General features: G+C 40.2%; 1 protein-coding gene across 1 annotated transcript in view; it reads right to left on the reverse strand.

Moving 5' to 3' along the window:
* Window positions 1-18750, reverse strand: part of LOC144766745 (N-formyl peptide receptor 3-like) — a 106621-nt gene that overhangs the window by 3016 nt on the left and 84855 nt on the right. The gene's annotated exons all lie outside the window — the stretch shown is intronic.

Here is an 18750-nt window from a genome sequence, read left to right on the forward strand (position 1 = left end):
CAAGCTGTTCCAGAAAGAATATTGTGCTTTTGAACAAAACTAAACATATCTAACTAACACTGTGCTAATTACACGAGTGTTAAACAAATAGTTCTCTCCAAAACGTATATAGATGAGAAAAAGCCAAAACACTGATCATGTAATTCTCGTCAGCAATTACAAAAACAACTCTTAGGGTTTTAAATAGAAGCTTTAGGTAACATCTGTCTCAAATAAATTCAGCTTTAGTGCAGTATTCCTTGTGTACTGATGAATTATCTATACACATTAGCGATTTGAAAGTAAAGAAATTGAGCTGAGGTCCATGTGGGTTTTCATCAATTGAAGGATACAGTGCATCTAAGGCAAACATGTTACATGCCAAATTCTATACGCCATAAACTTCCATGTGCATAAGAATATTGTCTTGCACAGCGTAGTTTTCATGATATCTACAGGTACATGACGGGGTGGGAATATCTTTGGGCAGTTATGACTCAATTTGGCCTGAAGGGACGATATCTGAGAAGTATACAGGCTCTGTATAGGGATCCAACGCAAAAATAGGCTATGCAGGTATGATGTCTCCTAATTTCCCAATTTTAAGAGGTACACGGCAAGGGTGTCCGTTATCACCTTTATTGTTTGCTCTCTCAATGGAGCCATTTATAAATGCTCTCCAGACACAATCTAATATTATTCCCTTCAAATATGGGGCAAATGTCCTTAAAATCACAGCATACGCTGATGATCTAGCGGTGTTTACAACAAATGTGGCAGATTCCATAGAAGGGATTACTGAGGAAGCTGAACATTTTGGAGCCATCTCTGGCTATAAATTAAACTTAAATAAAACTCAAGTCATAATGAACTATAAATCTCCTTCTCCAGTGCATGGAATGTGTCAGGCCGCCACGTATCTAGGGGTGAAAATATCGTCTAAAATAGGGGACATAAACTCACTTAATTATGATATTCTATTAAAGGAGGTGGCAGTCCTTCTGAAGAAGTGGCACAAGATCCCACTTAATCTTTAAGGGCGGATTAACCTAATCAAGATGAAGATCTTACCGAAATTTCTATATCTTTTCAGATCCATTCCCTTATGTGTTTATAATTCTTTCTTTAAAAAACTGGATGGCATTCTCAGCAGTTTTATATGGGGATATAGAAAGTCTCGAAGGTAGATTTCTATATTAAAACTCCCACTTGATAAAGGCGGCCTTAACTTCCCAGACTTTAGAACATATTTTTTTGCCACCTTCTTGGGACGTCTTCGTAGTCTTTTTGTTACCAATAACCAATGTTATTATCACCAGTTTATGTTAGGTAGCAATGTGAATCAATTTTTGGCAAGAGTGCATGACCCGAATTATTTTAAACGGGTAAAATTTAAGACTGCTAAGGATGCGGTACGAATTTGGAACCTAATGTTGACTATTTGCAGAACTTCTTTTTTCCACTCTAAATTGCCACTATGGGACAATCCAGGGTTTCCGGGAATTTTTCGTGATAAAATAGGGCGTGTTTGGGCCAATTTTGGAATAAATTCTTTAGGAGATCTATATGGTAAAGTGGGTTTGTTAGATTTTGAAACACTTAAACTTTTGTATAAACTGCCAGAATTGATCCGTTTTAAATATATGCAAATAAGAGATTTTTTCATACGTAAGATGAATTAGAGAGAAGTAAGTGATTCCGACATTTGGTCATGCTTATACCCGGAAAACAAGAAATCGTTAATTAGTGCAGGGTATAGGTGCCTCAGTCATTGCAAAGTTAATGATTGTCCTAAATTGGCTTTAAAATGGACTATTAGATTAGGTTTAAATGTAACCGCTCAGAACATATCTTCTTCATGCTGTAACATAAATAGAGTGGTACAATCTTCAAGCTTAAGGCTTCAATTATATAAAACCGTATGTCTCTTATACTACACTCCAAGAAGAATTTCCAAATGGTCGCAAAATAATATAGCTAGTGATCGTACTAAATGCCCTAAATGCGGTCTGGTGGCAGCAGACCTTGAACCTATGCTCTACTCATGCCCATCATTAACTGAGTATTGGTTGGGAATTGAAAATATGTTATCTCAAAACAAGTGATCGGTGCTGCCTTGTCAGCAGCTTCTGTTTTACTGGGCATACACTCACCTAATACTCTAAACAAAGATCTGTTAAATATTTTATTGTCCTGTGCAAGATTGGTTATAGCTAGAGCATCGATATCTGTAAATCCACCTCATATGATGGAATGGTGGGCTCTTGTCAATGAAATCCATACTATGGAATTGTCATTAGCCAAGATTAGAGGAACTAGATCAAGGGGAAAAGTTGGCAAAATTTGGGGCAACTTTCTTTAAGACTTATTATTGGTCTAGGTTATTGATGGTCTGGGGGTACTCAGATGTGACGCTTATTTATGTGTTATTATTTTTGGATATGATCTTGGTCAAACATAGACTTCAGGAAATGTGCTGGGTCATTTTCATTGTATAATTTTCTGTTCTGCTTTTCTGTTTGGTTTTGTATTTAAGAGAGAAAATTTACATTGTATACTGCCCTGGCTTGTTTGTCAATAAAAAACGTTTAAAAAAAAGATATCTACAGGTACATAAAAGCAGTGAGGAATTCAGCAAAACATGTCATGTAAACAGAGAGCAGTATGGTTATTATTAAACTGTAAACTGACACGGAGTCACCAGTAAAATGCTTAGATTGCATTTTAAGAACAAATTACTGTTTATTTCACATGCGTACTATTTATCAAGTCTATCTATTGTTGTAGTAGAACTTTAATATCCATGAAATGATGTTACAGACATTGTGATAGATCCTCACACCCCTTTCTGTATAAGTCTCACCCGTTCTGATAAATGCTCACCCTTCCTGATTTCACACCCTTACACTGAGGCCAGCATGCTAGAGGGAATTAGCACTCTTCCCCAACATTGCCATTTTTAGAAGAGTGTCTACTCACCCGCAACTAGCATTTTGTCCAAGATTTACTAAGATTTTGCATTGTCCTTGCATCATGCAAGGAAGCCAAGACAATACAAAGACTTAAGTAAGGCACTTTTCGCTGCCTTGCATGTCTTGTAAATGCTGTGGTTTGTGCTGCATTACATTTGATAGAGCTAGTCATTCCATGGGTAGATCATGGCCATTTCCCGGGCATCCACCCATGGAATTGAGCTCAATCCAAAAGTTACTAAAATCAGTAAACCTGGGATTGAGGCACAAGGGTATGTCACTGCAACCATGGCATACACAGAGAAAAATGTTAATTTATCCTTATTTCCTCCTTCTATGGATTCTGCATCACACATTGAGAGGAAAACGCCTCTTAGGATTGTTTTTAGTGCAGGAAGGTCTCCTCTTCTGCACTACAACAAGGCTGCCTGTAACTCGGGCAAACGTGCTGAATGGTGCAAGGGTGTCTGCAATGAAACTGGGCAGCCTGAAGAGAGCTGAAAATCATCATATCTTAGCAGATATGGCACTGTTTAGCTCTTCGAATCACACAATGTAGGGCAGCAACTTTGCTTGCTACCCACCACTGCATGAACTTTTAGGAAATATGTCCCTTTGTTTCTAGATTACAACAAATTACTGTATACAAGTAAGAGTTTTTATCGGAGGCCAAGCTCTACCTGACAATCTGCCTCTCTATGGAAAATATTTGTGAGTTAAGCCTATGTTGCTGAGGGAAACAAATATAATTGAAGTCACTGGGTTTTCTAGGGTCCTGAGGTCGAGCAGCTTATGTGCCTTTAGCCCAGCACTGTATCTTGCAAAAAGGGCACTGGGGGACCACTCAAAGGGTTCAGCCTTCCCCAATACAGCACTTCATTACACAATTGAGGTAGCACCAGGGACAAAGGGTGCTCTCCAATCCCCCACTTTCCTGTAGATCAACCCACAATGTACTGCTGATGATGGAATACCATCTTCCATAGGGGGGCCATAAAGAATTAAACTTTTTGTAGAGAAAAAGCTCATATGTTGTTCCTACCTACCTTCCATGGGCTCTTAAGAGAAAAGGGCCAGATGTAAGTAGAACTGGTTGCAAAATACTGTTCGTAATTTGTGACCAGAATCTTTGTGACCATTTTTTGATTTTGCTAATCAACCTATATATTTATAGGTCGGTTCACAAAAATAGATTCCTAGTTCGTCTAAATTTGACCTACATCAACTAACATTTTTTAAGCGTAGGCAGTCGTCCTTGGGATGACTGCCTGCTATTAAAATATATTTTTTTCAACATTCTAAAAGGGGAAGTAGTCCCTTATGGAACCATTCCCATTTGTGAATGTCTTACCACTGCCTTTGAGTAGTCTGTAAAAAATGAATGTTTTGTGATCAGAATTTGAATGCAAAAAAACATTAATGCATACAAATGCAAATCGCTATTCTGAAAGGATGCCCTAAATAAGCCCCTTCCAAATACCTATTCTGCACATTGTTGCAACCTCAAATTGTGATTTGGTAATGTGTTGCAGAATCACAGTTTTAGTTTCATACATAGTAAAGCAGTGGCGGCTGGTCTTCTTAGCAGGAAGGGGAGCAGGAAGTCCACACATGCACACATATATACTAAGCATGAGCAGTAATTCCCGTGACAGAATCAGTTATTAAACTACATCAAATAATGCTTTAATAAACCAATTTTACATGCTTAAAATCATATAACCAATTCACAAAAATTAACTATGGTAATGATAAACATCAGACAATGAGAGAGGTGATGATTTTGGGGTCCCCTCTAACCTAGGGGGAGGACAGAGCAGATGCCATGGGCACATAGAGCATATCATTCTGAACAATTCAGTGGTGGTCCCATTCTCGTAGAACCACCCCAAGCACAGTTATGGGCAAAAATACAACTAAAAGCATAATGGCATAATGCAAAGCATTATGGGATAAGATTAGCATCATTATTAGCATTCATGAAAGGGTTTCAATGTTTTTGAATTTTACTCATCAGGGACATCTTGGGACGACGAGGTGAACTGCAGCTTGATGTATAATATTTTAAATGCTATTGCATTTGCCTCATCGGGGACATCTAGGGACGACGAGGTGAACTGCATCTTGATGTATAATATTTTAAATGCTATTGCATTTGCCTTATCAGGGACATCTAGGGACGATGAGGTGAACTGCAGCTTGATGTATAATATTTTAAATGCTCTGGGCCCGATTCACAAAATGAACTTAAGACTCAATCCTAAACTACCTACTATTTTGGTATTCACAGAATGCACTTACAACTTTTGGCATTCACAGAATGCACTTACTACTTTTGGTATTCACAGAATGAACTTACTACTTTTGGTATTCACAGAAGTTAGGATTTTGTCTTAAGTTTGTCTTAAGACAAACTTAAGACAGACTTAAGACAGACTTAAGACAGACTTAAGTTAGGATTTTGTCTTAAGTCTGTCTTAAGTCTGTCTCAAGTCTGTCTTAAGTGTGTCTTAAGTCGGTCTTAAGACAAACTTAAAACAAAATCCTAACTTCTGTGAATACCAAAAGTAGTAAGTTCATTCTGTGAATGCCAAAAGTAGTAAGTGCATTCTGTGAATACCAAAATAGTAGTATGTTTAGGATTGAGTCTTAAGTTCATTCTGTGAATCGGGCCCTCTTGCATTTGCCTCATCAGGGACATCTAGGGACGACGAGGTGAACTGCAGCTTGATGTATAATATTTTTAATGCTATTGCATTTGCCTCATCAGGGACATCTAGGGATGACAAGGTGAACTGCAGCTTGATGTATAATATTTTAAATTTTATTGCATTTGCCTCATCAGGTACATCTGGGGATGATGAGGTGAACTGCAGCTCTTTGTAGAATTATTTGGATACTATAATATTCACTTCCCACTGCTAATCTCGTCCCATAATGCTTTGCAGGGGCTTTTAATTGGGACTGTATTTGTGCCCATAACTGTGCTTGTGGTAGTCCTAAGAGGATGGGACCACCACCGATTCGAATCGTTCAGCAAGATGTGCTCTTTGTTTTGAAGGCATCTTCTTGGTTCTCCCCCTAGGTTAGGGAGGATCTCAAAATCATCACCTCTCTTACTGCTTGCTAGAAGATTAATTTCACTTTTGTGAAATGACTATATGCATTCTAGCATGTAGAAATACTTGTTATTTTATCTTGAATATATGAGGTTTCTGTTTTAATAATTGGAAATCTGACGGAATCGTGAAATCCGCCCACCCTTAATATATACACACTCACTCACTCACACCCATGCATTCACATATCAGGGATACACCCACACCCCCATTCATAACACTCACAACAAATGTGTACTTTTATACATACATGTATGCATGCAACAAACATTGAAAAACATAAAACTTACCTATACTGCAGCTCCCAGAGCAGAAAGCCTCGAAGGTCCCAGGAGGGCTTGGACTGCTGCCTTCCTTCACTGGATAACCTTAGGCAGCAGTCCTTCACTCATCACAGAGTGAGATAGGGTCAGTGAGACTGCTGACCCCACCCCACTCTGTGATGAAGTGTCACTGATTGACACTAGGCCCTGGGGACTTCAGGGCTTAAAACTGAAGCACCCATGTCTGAGGCAATCAGTGATAGTCCCCCTTGTCATGAGGGGGAGGGCTTTGAGCACATTTGCCAGGTTGAGGAGGTCACACCCACAGGGCTGTGAAATCCTTAGCCTGCCAAAGTTCAGGTCAGGCAGCCAGGAGCCGGCGCATCTAGTGTATGTCTAGCTCAGGGATGTTCCAACGCTAGTCTCAGGAAAAGTCAGCTTCAGAAATAGACAAACAGAGAGGGCGACATGAGCATTAAGCTAGGAACAGCCAGGTTTTCAGGGCTTTCCTGAATGGCCGATGGTTCTGAATGATCCTAAAAGATAGAGGAAGTGTGTTCCAGAGAGCAGGTGCTTTGGCGTGGAAAGTGCATCCTCCAGCTCTTACTCTTTTAACATGTGGGACACAGGCCATCTTAAGGTTAGCTGAGCGCAGGGCCCGAGGGGGTAGGTATGGAAGAAGCAAATTGGACAGAATGGGATCCCTGGGAAACTAGGATTTTATAGGCTGTGCAAGGAACCCTAAAGTGGACACGCTTGTCCACAGGGAGTCAATGCAATCTGCGGATGAGGATAGAGACCGGGCAAAACTATGGAATAGAGAATAGCAGCCTTATGGCAGCATGTTGGGCCTGTTGGAGTCTTCTGATCACAGTCTTCTTAGACCCAAGATATAGGATAATACAGCCTGGGCTTCGAAAGTCAAAGCATTATCTACTCAGACATCTAGATTTTTTACCACCAACTTGGGCTGCGGAAGGAGCCCAGAAGAAGGAGGCCACCAATGGTCAATGATAGAGATACAACTAGTAGTGCTACAGTGCTAAAGCCCCTGTCAAGCCGAGTATAATTCCGATTAAGAGACCATTTCCAGCACTTCAAATTGCACCTCCACCTGTTGAAGTGGCTCATACTGTAATAACTCCATGTGTTACTGCTTTGATTTAGACTGTTTGGTACCAGTATCACAAGTTGTGACAGTACAGACATAGGCAATGCCAGTTGCGACTGCCCCATTAAATATTGTTCTAAATCTTGCAGCTCAAGGAGTTGTGAGGGAGTGGCTGCAATAGGGTTCATCCCGACATCGCAGAATTCACAAATTGTTGTCTGGATGCCACTGCAAAATGTTCAATCATTGAGAGAAGGAAGGGGGATTGTCTTTACGACACCCATTGCACAGGGAGAGATGGGACAAGATAAGGATGGGACTTTTCCCACTGAGAGTGAGTGGAGAGATCAGCTAGACTCCTTGCTAGTCAAGAATGGGCAAGACTTTTAGATGTGCTGAAATTAAAAGTTAGAATTAGAAGAGATTCTTAGAGTTTGTCCAGATAATTTGTATTTGGATCATTATCAGGAAAACAAACTGATATATTTGAGTCAAGAAATCACGAGATGTGCAGTTGCCACACATGACAGGTTAGCTGAATTGGCAGGGAAATATGAAGCCAATCTTTCAAAGAGTGTCCCACTACCAAGAAGCTTTAGAGCAAAATTAGATGATGAAGCTATTGTGACAATGCGATCTTTAGGGATGAGGTAAATATTGTGGAATTGGTCAAATGCATCTGCAAATTGAATCATTTTGACAGATTAGAGAGCAAATGGGAAAAGAAGCAGAAAAATAAACCATCAGACGTAGCAGCGGCAAGTAGGAAGCCACCACCAGCACCTCCAGATACTTTTCCAATGAGGGAAATACCAGGTAGAAGTTATGTTCATGTGCCATGGAGTAGAGGTGATCTTGCAACATTTAGGAATAATTTTTTGAAAACGAGAGAGAATCCGGTACAATGGTATACACAAGTCAACAGATTTGTTAGAATTTGAAATGTTTTGTAGACAGATTTGAATACGTACTTTGACATTGTAGTGCCACATTCTGAAACATCGAGAGAAGCGAGCACACGTGCACACTTACCTGTGGTAATCATAAGATACAATGAGGTGATTACATTTTTGAAAGGGAAAGTTCTGGCAAGAGACATTGATTGGCTGGAAATTAATATAAATATACAAGAGACACAAGAGTATGTGCATGCTTACTAAGAATGATTGTTACAGGAGTTTAAACAACACAGTGGACCAGAAAATCCAGAGAAACGTGACATGGGGAGATTCATGTCACAGTTTGTTCTTGGGTTCATCCAGTGATCATTATGCACATACAGAAAAACGTGATTTTTTGGTAGACAAACCAATTAGATGAGACCCTGAGGTATGCAAAAACTGTATTAATGAGGAAGAATTTAAGCAGAAAAGATTGAAGGAGACATTTATGCTAGCAAGGACGGCGCTCCTGGAAGTCTCGGAGATCGTTAAGGAGGTGCTGGACACGGAAGGCAGGGTGATGTTAGTCATGTTAGACCTGTCGGCGGCGTTTGACACCGTCCCCCATGAGGATCTCCTCACTAGACTTCATGACATCGGACTAGGGGGGACGGTGCTCAACTGGTTCTGTTCCTTTCTGGCCAACCGCCGGCAGACGGTCTGGGTCCCACCTGGGTCCGCCGAGATGCCGCCATTGGGAGTCGGAGTGCCTCAGGGCTCTGTATTGAGCCCTACTCTATTTAACATCTTTATGACCCCTCTGGCGACATTGGCGGAGTCCTACGGGGCCCGGATCGTCTCTTATGCTGACGACACCCAGCTCCTTTTCACCTGTTGTAAGAGCGAAGAGTTCGATGGAGAAAGGATCCGTGAGTGCCTTGGGGCTGTTTTTAGCTGGTTTTCACACAACAGCCTTAAGTGCAACTCGGACAAATCCGAAATACTATTCTTCGGATGCCCATCGGAACCAGATTGGCAGGGATGGTGGCCTGTTGACATGTTCCCTCCCGCTCAGTCCTCTAAGTGGGCTAAGAACCTGGGAGTTAAAATTGACAACGAGCTTTCGCTCAAATCCCAGGTTTCTACTCTTACGGGAACATGCTTTGGGATCCTTAAAATGCTACGCAAGTTCTTTCCCCTTCTCTCGGTGGAACATCGGAGGATCACTGTCCAGGCACTCATAGGGTCCAGATTGGACTATGTAAATGTCCTATATCTGGGTCTGCCTGAATACCTCCTCCAGCGCTTGCAGGTCACCCAGAACGCTGCTGCGCGTGCAATTTTTGGCCTACACCGTCGCACCAGTGCCTCTAATCTCCTTGTATCCCTTCACTGGCTTCCGGTGCGGAAGAGGATACTGTTCAAGGCCATGACGCTTGCCCATAAGGCCTTGCATGGCAATGGTGCCAAATATCTTCAGAGGAGGCTGGACTTCTATCGACCTGCACGATCCCTCAGGTCAGAAGCCTTGGCTCTTGCTCGGGTGCCACGCGTCAAAAGGGCTCGGCTAGGCGGCCGGTCCTTCAGATTCCTTGCCCCTCAGCTATGGAATACTCTACCGGTGTCTTTGCGAAACACCGCAAACCTGCTTGCCTTCAGGAAAGACTTAAAAACGTGGCTATTCGCTGGATAATCTGTCCCATCTTCTAGGCCCCTGCTCTTTCACTTTTATTGTTATGTTTTTTCAGCTCTTTTTCTTTGGTCAGGAGCTCAAAGCGCCGGGACACTCCTTTGGAGTAGCCGTTGCGCTATAAAAGTTCCATTTTAACATAACATAACATTAACATAACATAACAATATCAACAAGGCGACGATAAAAAATGTATCGCCGCTTTTGCGGCCGTTTGCGTCCGAAAAGCAGAAATTGAGTCAACAAGAGGCGTTACTAATCATGAAATTTAATACAGCAACACATGGATTGAATGAAATATCAGACATTTTTAAACAGTGATTTGCCCTTATTTGGGGTGAATGCAGTGTTGCCAGGGCATCTCCATGGTGTTTGACCCTGATTAGTTTTCTCGCCCAGATGCAAAATATTCTCGTCCAGATGCCGGCCCAAAGAATGCACATGCCAGTACAGTCGCAAGTTCCTATAATGCAGGTTCCACAAGTTCCATTGGCCCCACAGAACATGGGAAATCTTAGATTTAATGTGAATCAGGTACCAAGGGCAAATCCAAAGCCATTTCAAAATCAAAACCCATTCCAACAGATACCTACTTTGGAAAATGAAGATTTTGACTCTGACAATTCCCAATGAAGGTGTCTGAGGGGGGAGGAAGTCTGCGTACTTGGCGCAGTCATGGAGGTAGACAAAAGTGGACCATCCGCAGAAGGAGAAGTTAATGGCCTCCTAATGTAATTTCTTATTGACACCGAAGCTACCTGATCCACTGTTAGGACAAGGGACATCCCAAAACTACCCCTCTTGGAAAAGAAGATCCTAGCTGTAGGAGTTACAAATAAACAAATAGCAAACCCAGTTTTTAGAGAAAGTGTCTGTAAAAAATAGGTTAATTTGAAGAAAACCATACGTTTGTAATATGTGATTCTAGTCCTGTAAATCAATTAGGAAGAGATCTTTTGTGCAAATTAAATTGCACAATTTACTGCACAATGGAGGGTGTGGAGTTCAACCTCACGATGAAGATGTTGAATTTAAAATGTCCTGACAAGGAACAGCTGTAGGATTGCACCCTGTAAGAAGAGTTGAAGATTTACCTCCAGATTTAAAAGATACAGGGGCATATTACCAACGTTAAGCGATATTTATCGCTAACGATGCTTAACAACGAATTTTTTAACGCTAAGCATCGTCAGAAATTATCGCAGATAAACCTTGCTATTATCAAGGTTTATCGCAAATGCGATAAAAAACGGCCCCAATGCATGAATATCGCTGAAAAGTCAGCGATATTCATGCATTACCGAGCTAATGCTCTTAGCCATATTATCCACCTCCCATTGGATAACATGGCTAAGAACTGCTCAGGGCAGGTGTTAGTTTTTGGAGATATTCGCGCTTAGCGCGAATATCTCCAAAAGTTGGTAATAGGAGATAGCGATGTTAGCGACTGTTTCCAGTCGCTAACATCTTGGCACGCCCACTTTGCATGTCATTAGTGATAAATATCACTGACATGCAAAGTGGGGCCCAAGATGGTCGCTATCTCCTACTAGCGGTCGCTAACTGGTGTTAGCGACAGCTAGGTAATAGGGAGATAATTTTATCTCCGCTTTCTTGGCTTTTTTTCCAGTTTCTCCAGAGTCAGACCGAGGGACTCATTATAATAATGAAGTCCTTAGAATGGTGTGTGTGGCTCTTCAAGTAGAACAGAGATTACACTGTAGCTATCGTCCTGAGGCTTCAGGAATAGTGGAACAAGTAAACGGAACCTTGAGGTCCCACTTGGCTAAAGTTTGTGCTTCCACCTGTTTGAAATGGGCAAATGCATCGCCACTGGTACTGATGAGTATTCAAAGTACTCATGTCAGGAGAACAGGATTATCGCCTCATGAAATCCTAATGGGGCGCACAATGAGATTGCCTGGTATATCTGCAAGCGCACTTGTGAACATCACAGGTGACATGATTCTCGATTACTGCACAGGACTAGCTGACGTGATGCATTCTGTTTCTCACCAGGTTTGAGTTGCCACTGCCAATCCACATCAGGAGAAGTGACATGACCTTAATGGTGGTGACTTGATGTTGGTGAAGAAACATGTGCAGAAGTCCTGTTTGGAGCCAAGGTAGAAAGCCCCCTACCAAGGTATTCTGATCACAAGCACTGCTGTCAAATGTGCTGGGATACCTTTACACAATCAGACAGTATGGTGTCCACAGGAAGAATTCCTTTTCTTGAACCAGGTTAGAAAGCACCGGCAAAAGCACAATCAGAAGAACAAGAAAGGAGAGAAGAGATACAAAACCTCACATCAGTGCAAGTTCCTGAAATATCGCAGAGTGGTGTGGAAGTACACTTTGAAGAAGCTGTTGGAGTTTCACAAAGGCAGATGAATAAACAAGTGTGAAACAAGAAGGACGAATCTGGAGATTCGAATGGCCATGTAGTTAAAATCAATTGACATCAAGTGTATCAATCAAACACACACCGCCTACAATAACCATAGAAACAGAATCTATTGGTATAAGTAACTTTGTCGAAGGTATTCAAGACCTGAATGGACCTACTACTTGAGAAATGTGTTTTTGGAGCAAGGAGGATGGCGGAACCTTGAAACTGATGCACCTGATACAAAAATTTAACCAATTATGTAAAAGAATTCCCCTTATCTGTACCCTTGGGTGGGGATCATGTGCACACTGATACGACACCCGCCAACACAATGCCAGTTCAGATAGAACTATAACATGAGTTAATAAAAGCACAGGTGCACCATGAAATAAACAGTTTTGCAACAATCACTTGATAAGTATAAATGTCCAGAAAGTCCGTTTTGTTTAGATGATTTATTTTTCACAAATTGCAAAATAGGACAGCCGACGCGTTTCGTCCCTGCCGGGACTTCTTCAGGGCTGTATTTACAAAAACAAGAAATATAAACATACAATTAAAAGATGGTCCACTGCAACATCCAGCCGAGTATACAATGGTCCCATACATTAAAAAAGTGAGTCTACACTAAACAGTGAATCCACACTTACAAGCCAGATAACCCAACATTGCTACATTCCTGGAGTTTAACCAGTAATCGATACCCCAAGTTGACATAGTATAAATAAGACATACATTGTTTTATATATTTTTACAAAAATCATTTAGGCAATCTTAGTTGCAGGTTGGAAATATACAATTATAACCTATGATGGTATGCAGTATGTTTACAGGTGAGGCCTCGACCTCTCCTCACTTATCAGAAGAGAATACAGCTTCTGGTGATCTAAGTACCTCTAGGCACCTAAGGTCAATGGGGCCCAGGGTCAAAGATGTACACCTACCATAGGAAAAAATTCAAAATCCAGATAAAGGTGCTGAAACCAGATAGGTGGCAGTCCGCTCTGTCAATCTCTACTTCCACAACTGTAAGCTAAATGAATAAAAAAATAAAAAAATAATAATAAATGAATATAGTGGGAAAGTCCATAAAGTATGTTAAAAACCAATTTATGCAAGAAGAACAAAAATGAACGCAGGAAATGGCAATCAAGGATGGAAAGAGCTGGGCATGCATATGAGCTATTCTATCATCCCAATGGTATCCATAACCACTGAGTTGCATCAACAAAAACCAATATGCCACTTACAACAAGGTAAGTATCCACGTGGATGTTCGAGCGATAGTCCAGTCACGAAGTATCATGTATACAAGGGTTCTTGGTAACAAGTACTGTGATAAAGAACAGAGATTAGGCGAAACTTATTATATTGTATACTTGTTATTATTAAGGATCATCAGATTGGTGGTGTCCTTACCAACATTCATTTATAGATAATACATGGTCAATACACCAGTATATAATTTAAACTGGGTTGAGAGTGCTAGGCACAGGCAAGGAAACACAAGCTAGTACCCTATTTCCTTTCAAATAACTAAGTTATTTTGAATCCGTGTATGTCATGGAATAGTTCCTGCTACTAATGTTGCCATTACACCAAGATCCTTTGACTAGGTCAAGATGGCGGCCATACAATGCCGACATTCTTTAGTCTGCTTGTCCCGACTTTCACGCAGGTGATTCTTGTTACACAATTAAGGCTGGTATATATACCGGTGCAGTTATGGCTGGTCACCATCAGGCGTTATACAAACTGAGGGACCTTTCGTTGGGGCGGCTATCTCCCGCTTTTTTCATCTACTCCGAGGTAAGTGCTGTCCATTCCGTTTCCCTAGTGGCTTAGGATAAGTTTAATTTTTATTTTTGAAGTACATAGTGCCTAGAGGGTTTTCCCTTACTTCCCCCTTTGTTTCTTGGTTATTTATTGTTTGACATAAGGATCTTTTGTAATGAACAATGGTGGGGCTATGATTGGGGTCACTAAGTTTGACCAGAGGGATAGAGGGTAGCTAATATTACTCCCCATTTATCAAGCACAACTTTGACTGTTTAGATATACACTGTTGTGAGTATACATTATTGCTCACATAATGGATAGCTTTTATCCATCTTTTTTCTTTTTTTTTCCGGTTTCGCCCTGTTTTTCTAGGACTACGGAGGTGGAACCATGACTATATTTCTTTGATGGCAGGATATCCGCTATAAGGGGCACTTGGTCAAATCATAGGTACATGTCGTTATTTAAAGTTATCTTCTATTGTCGAACGCATCACATACAACAGGACCCACAATAAAAAGTGTCTTGTTCTTTTTGTTTGTAGATTATAGTGCACATCGCATTGTTGGTGCACAATATATTTATTCTCGCGTGGAAAACTTGGATCTCTAAGCATTTCATCTACGATCCTTGGAAATTATATTTATAGGCAAGTTGGGTCGACTCTTCTCTGTACCTTAGCTTGTGTTTCCTTGCCTGTGCCTAGCACTCTCAACCCAGTTTAAATTATATACTGGTGTATTGACCATGTATTATCTATAAATGAATGTTGGTAAGGACACCACCAATCTGATGATCCTTAATAATAACAAGTATACAATATAATAAGTTTCGCCTAATCTCTGTTCTTTATCACAGTACTTGTTACCAAGAACCCTTGTATACATGATACTTCGTGACTGGACTATCGCTCGAACATCCACGTGGATACTTACCTTGTTGTAAGTGGCATATTGGTTTTTGTTGATGCAACTCAGTGGTTATGGATACCATTGGGATGATAGAATAGCTCATATGCATGCCCAGCTCTTTCCATCCTTGATTGCCATTTCCTGCGTTCATTTTTGTTCTTCTTGCATAAATTGGTTTTTAACATACTTTATGGACTTTCCCACTATATTCATTTATTATTATTTTTTTATTTTTTTATTCATTTAGCTTACAGTTGTGGAAGTAGAGATTGACAGAGCGGACTGCCACCTATCTGGTTTCAGCACCTTTATCTGGATTTTGAATTTTTTCCTATGGTAGGTGTACATCTTTGACCCTGGGCCCCATTGACCTTAGGTGCCTAGAGGTACTTAGATCACCAGAAGCTGTATTCTCTTCTGATAAGTGAGGAGAGGTCGAGGCCTCACCTGTAAACATACTGCATACCATCATAGGTTATAATTGTATATTTCCAACCTGCAACTAAGATTGCCTAAATGATTTTTGTAAAAATATATAAAACAATGTATGTCTTATTTATACTATGTCAACTTGGGGTATCGATTACTGGTTAAACTCCAGGAATGTAGCAATGTTGGGTTATCTGGCTTGTAAGTGTGGATTCACTGTTTAGTGTAGACTCACTTTTTTAATGTATGGGACCATTGTATACTCGGCTGGATGTTGCAGTGGACCATCTTTTAATTGTATGTTTATATTTCTTGTTTTTGTAAATACAGCCCTGAAGAAGTCCCGGCAGGGACGAAACGCGTCGGCTGTCCTATTTTGCAATTTGTGAAAAATAAATCATCTAAACAAAACGGACTTTCTGGACATTTATACTTATCAAGTGATTGTTGCAAAACTGTTTATTTCATGGTGCACCTGTGCTTTTATTAACTACTTGAGAAATGTGCTAAGTGGGACACAACACACTTCAGATTAACTAATTTCTGAGTTACTTAAGCCTCCATGATATGCCACACTGACAAGCAACATTAATTAAAACAAATATCTGAAGCAATTATTGCAATGAAGAACTTGATTAACATTATCTTAACTTAAGACTGAAAACAGCTTCAATGGAGAGTGATTAACTATATTTAAAGTCAGGAAGCAAAAAGAGACTGAAATAATAAAAAAAAAAACGAATACAAAATAAATTAATTAAATAAATAAAAACAAAACAAATTCCCTACTTCCAAGGTTGCAGTAGAAGCGTAGGGATAACATAATTAGTAAAAGACGGAGTATTGTTAGGGATGACTCACTAAGATTATTGAATATAAGCTGAAAGAAATAACCGTTAGTCAACTTTCGAAAGAAAGAAAAGTTCTGCTTTTTGAAAGAAAAGTTCTGCTTTTTGAAGAACAAGTTCTGCTTAGAAGTTAAGGCAGAGAATTGAATCTGCTTGCTGTTATATTCTACTCAAAGGTTTGACTGTAGACAAACATATGTTTCCTTACCAAAGCTAGATATAGGATCATTTTAGGGGTTGTATTATTTGTGATCATAACATTTTCAGTGGGATAAAATGTTACCCAAGAGATAGAGATGCCTGTATCTATGCCTGCAACTACAATACCTGCACACACAATAGATGAAACAAACTTAATGGTTTTCAAAAGATGAATTTTCTACTAACGTTTATTCTAGAATAGTTCAAGAATATACACAAGCTTTTGATGCCAAAGATTGTTATGTCATGTCTGTGCTCATTTACCTTCTTCAGCCTCAGACGAGGTGACATCACCACATCCCGCTGTCATATGCAATCACATGCAGCATATTGCTTAGCTTTTTTAATAGACAGGAACGTTTTGAATATTATTTCGCCAATTCCAACCTGATTCTTACAAAAGAACCTCTTCAGAAAAGCATGAATTTACATCCAGAGGCAAAAGATCAAGACACTGCATGGTATTTCTTTAAACCACCGACAGTTACAGACACTATTAAGGCATACAAAACAATTTGACCTATCTGATGAGACCATTTGAACAAACATACATTATGCCATTAGAAAAAAGAGATCTCATATCTTCTATATTAAAGACAAAGATGACATTCATAAAAATGTTTGGAAGAAAGAAGATGAATGCAAAAAGAAAATTCTCTATCCAAAATTAAAATTGGACAGACAAAAAAAAAGTAATTATGATTTTACAAAAGAGGAAATCAGTTTAGAAAGAGACACATTGGGATTAGTAGTTGTGAACACACATTTGAAGTTTTGGAGGACCTGTTCAAATTCTTGCTGGGGAAGAAACAGTTATCCCAGTGGTTTATTTTGTTTGTAGACAAGATACTTATTTCCATTTGCCAGCTGATTGGCAGGGTATTTACTATTTAGCTTTGCTGTTTCCTAAAATGTACCATGTAAATTGTATAGATGCTGTAACCATGACTACATCTCAGACATAAATGTAGTGTTTATGAGACGGGGAATATCCATGACAACGCGGTCAAAACACCGCGCTGCCATTACCACGCGTCTTTTACAATGCGAGTCGTTACCACGACTTGCGCTGGAGGGCGCTCTAGACTAAGGAATATTAGATTTACTATTACAACACCTTCACTACTGTACGTAGGCTGGTGTTGGAATAGTAAATCTAACTATTCCTAAGTCCAGCACCCTACAGCGCAAGTCGTGGTAACAACTTGCATTGTAAAACCTGCGTTGTGATGTACCGCGATCTAAAAGATCGCGTTGTAACATCATACACCCTTATGAGACACAGTTAGTAGAAGACATTTTTGCAGCAATCATACCATGTTTAGAAGTTGTTTTAAATTACAAAAAGATTACAAAGCTGTCAACACTAGTGGATAAATTAGCAACTAGTACATCTGGTGCTTTACTGGCTGTTAATACAGAATTAGCGGCTATCAGAACAAGCATTTGCAATGCAATAGGTCTCGCATTTACGACAGTTTGAGCTATTGGCATTGTAAATGACAATGCCTTTTTTTATGTGTTGATTTTTAAAACATAAATAAAAGGCATTGCCTTTTACTATGCCAATAGCTTAAACTCCCGCAAACGCGAGACCTATTGCATTGCTGGCTGGCACACCAGAGCAGAAGCATTCCAAGACCACAGCTTTCTATATGTTGGGGCAAAGGAAACCACCAGCAGCTCTGCTCGCTTTAGAGCAGTCAAAAGGGGGAAGGCACAAATAAAACAACTATAGCTATCAAATAACAAAATTAAAGTACAGGTTGTGCAGTCAAACACCAAAGGAGGACAAGACTGAAGAACAGAAGCCGTGGGGTGGGAGTGCCTGGTACGGATAAGGATTAGAATGAGGCAACCTGTTCGCATCAGCCCGGCAACACCACAAGGTTACAAAACAATGACAGCACAAACGTTAAAAGGGTGACTGACAGCAGCATGACGGAGTGACTGAGAAAGCAACTTGTCCGCTCTCGTAAATGTGGGCTTACAAGGCCCCAGGGTCTGCTGTGCACCAGCGAGGTGGGGGGGATACATTGGTTTGGAATTACTAATAGGGGAAGCGCAAATTAGGCAGCAGAGATGACAAAATTATGCCGTGTAAGGCGCTGAAAGGGGTTGTAAAACAAGGTTTGTAGAGATAGACAAATTGTTCCTCAAAGATTCCTTATTACA

Source organism: Lissotriton helveticus, chromosome 7, assembly GCF_964261635.1.
Source record: "Lissotriton helveticus chromosome 7, aLisHel1.1, whole genome shotgun sequence".
NCBI classification, from domain to species: Eukaryota; Metazoa; Chordata; class Amphibia; order Caudata; family Salamandridae; genus Lissotriton; species Lissotriton helveticus.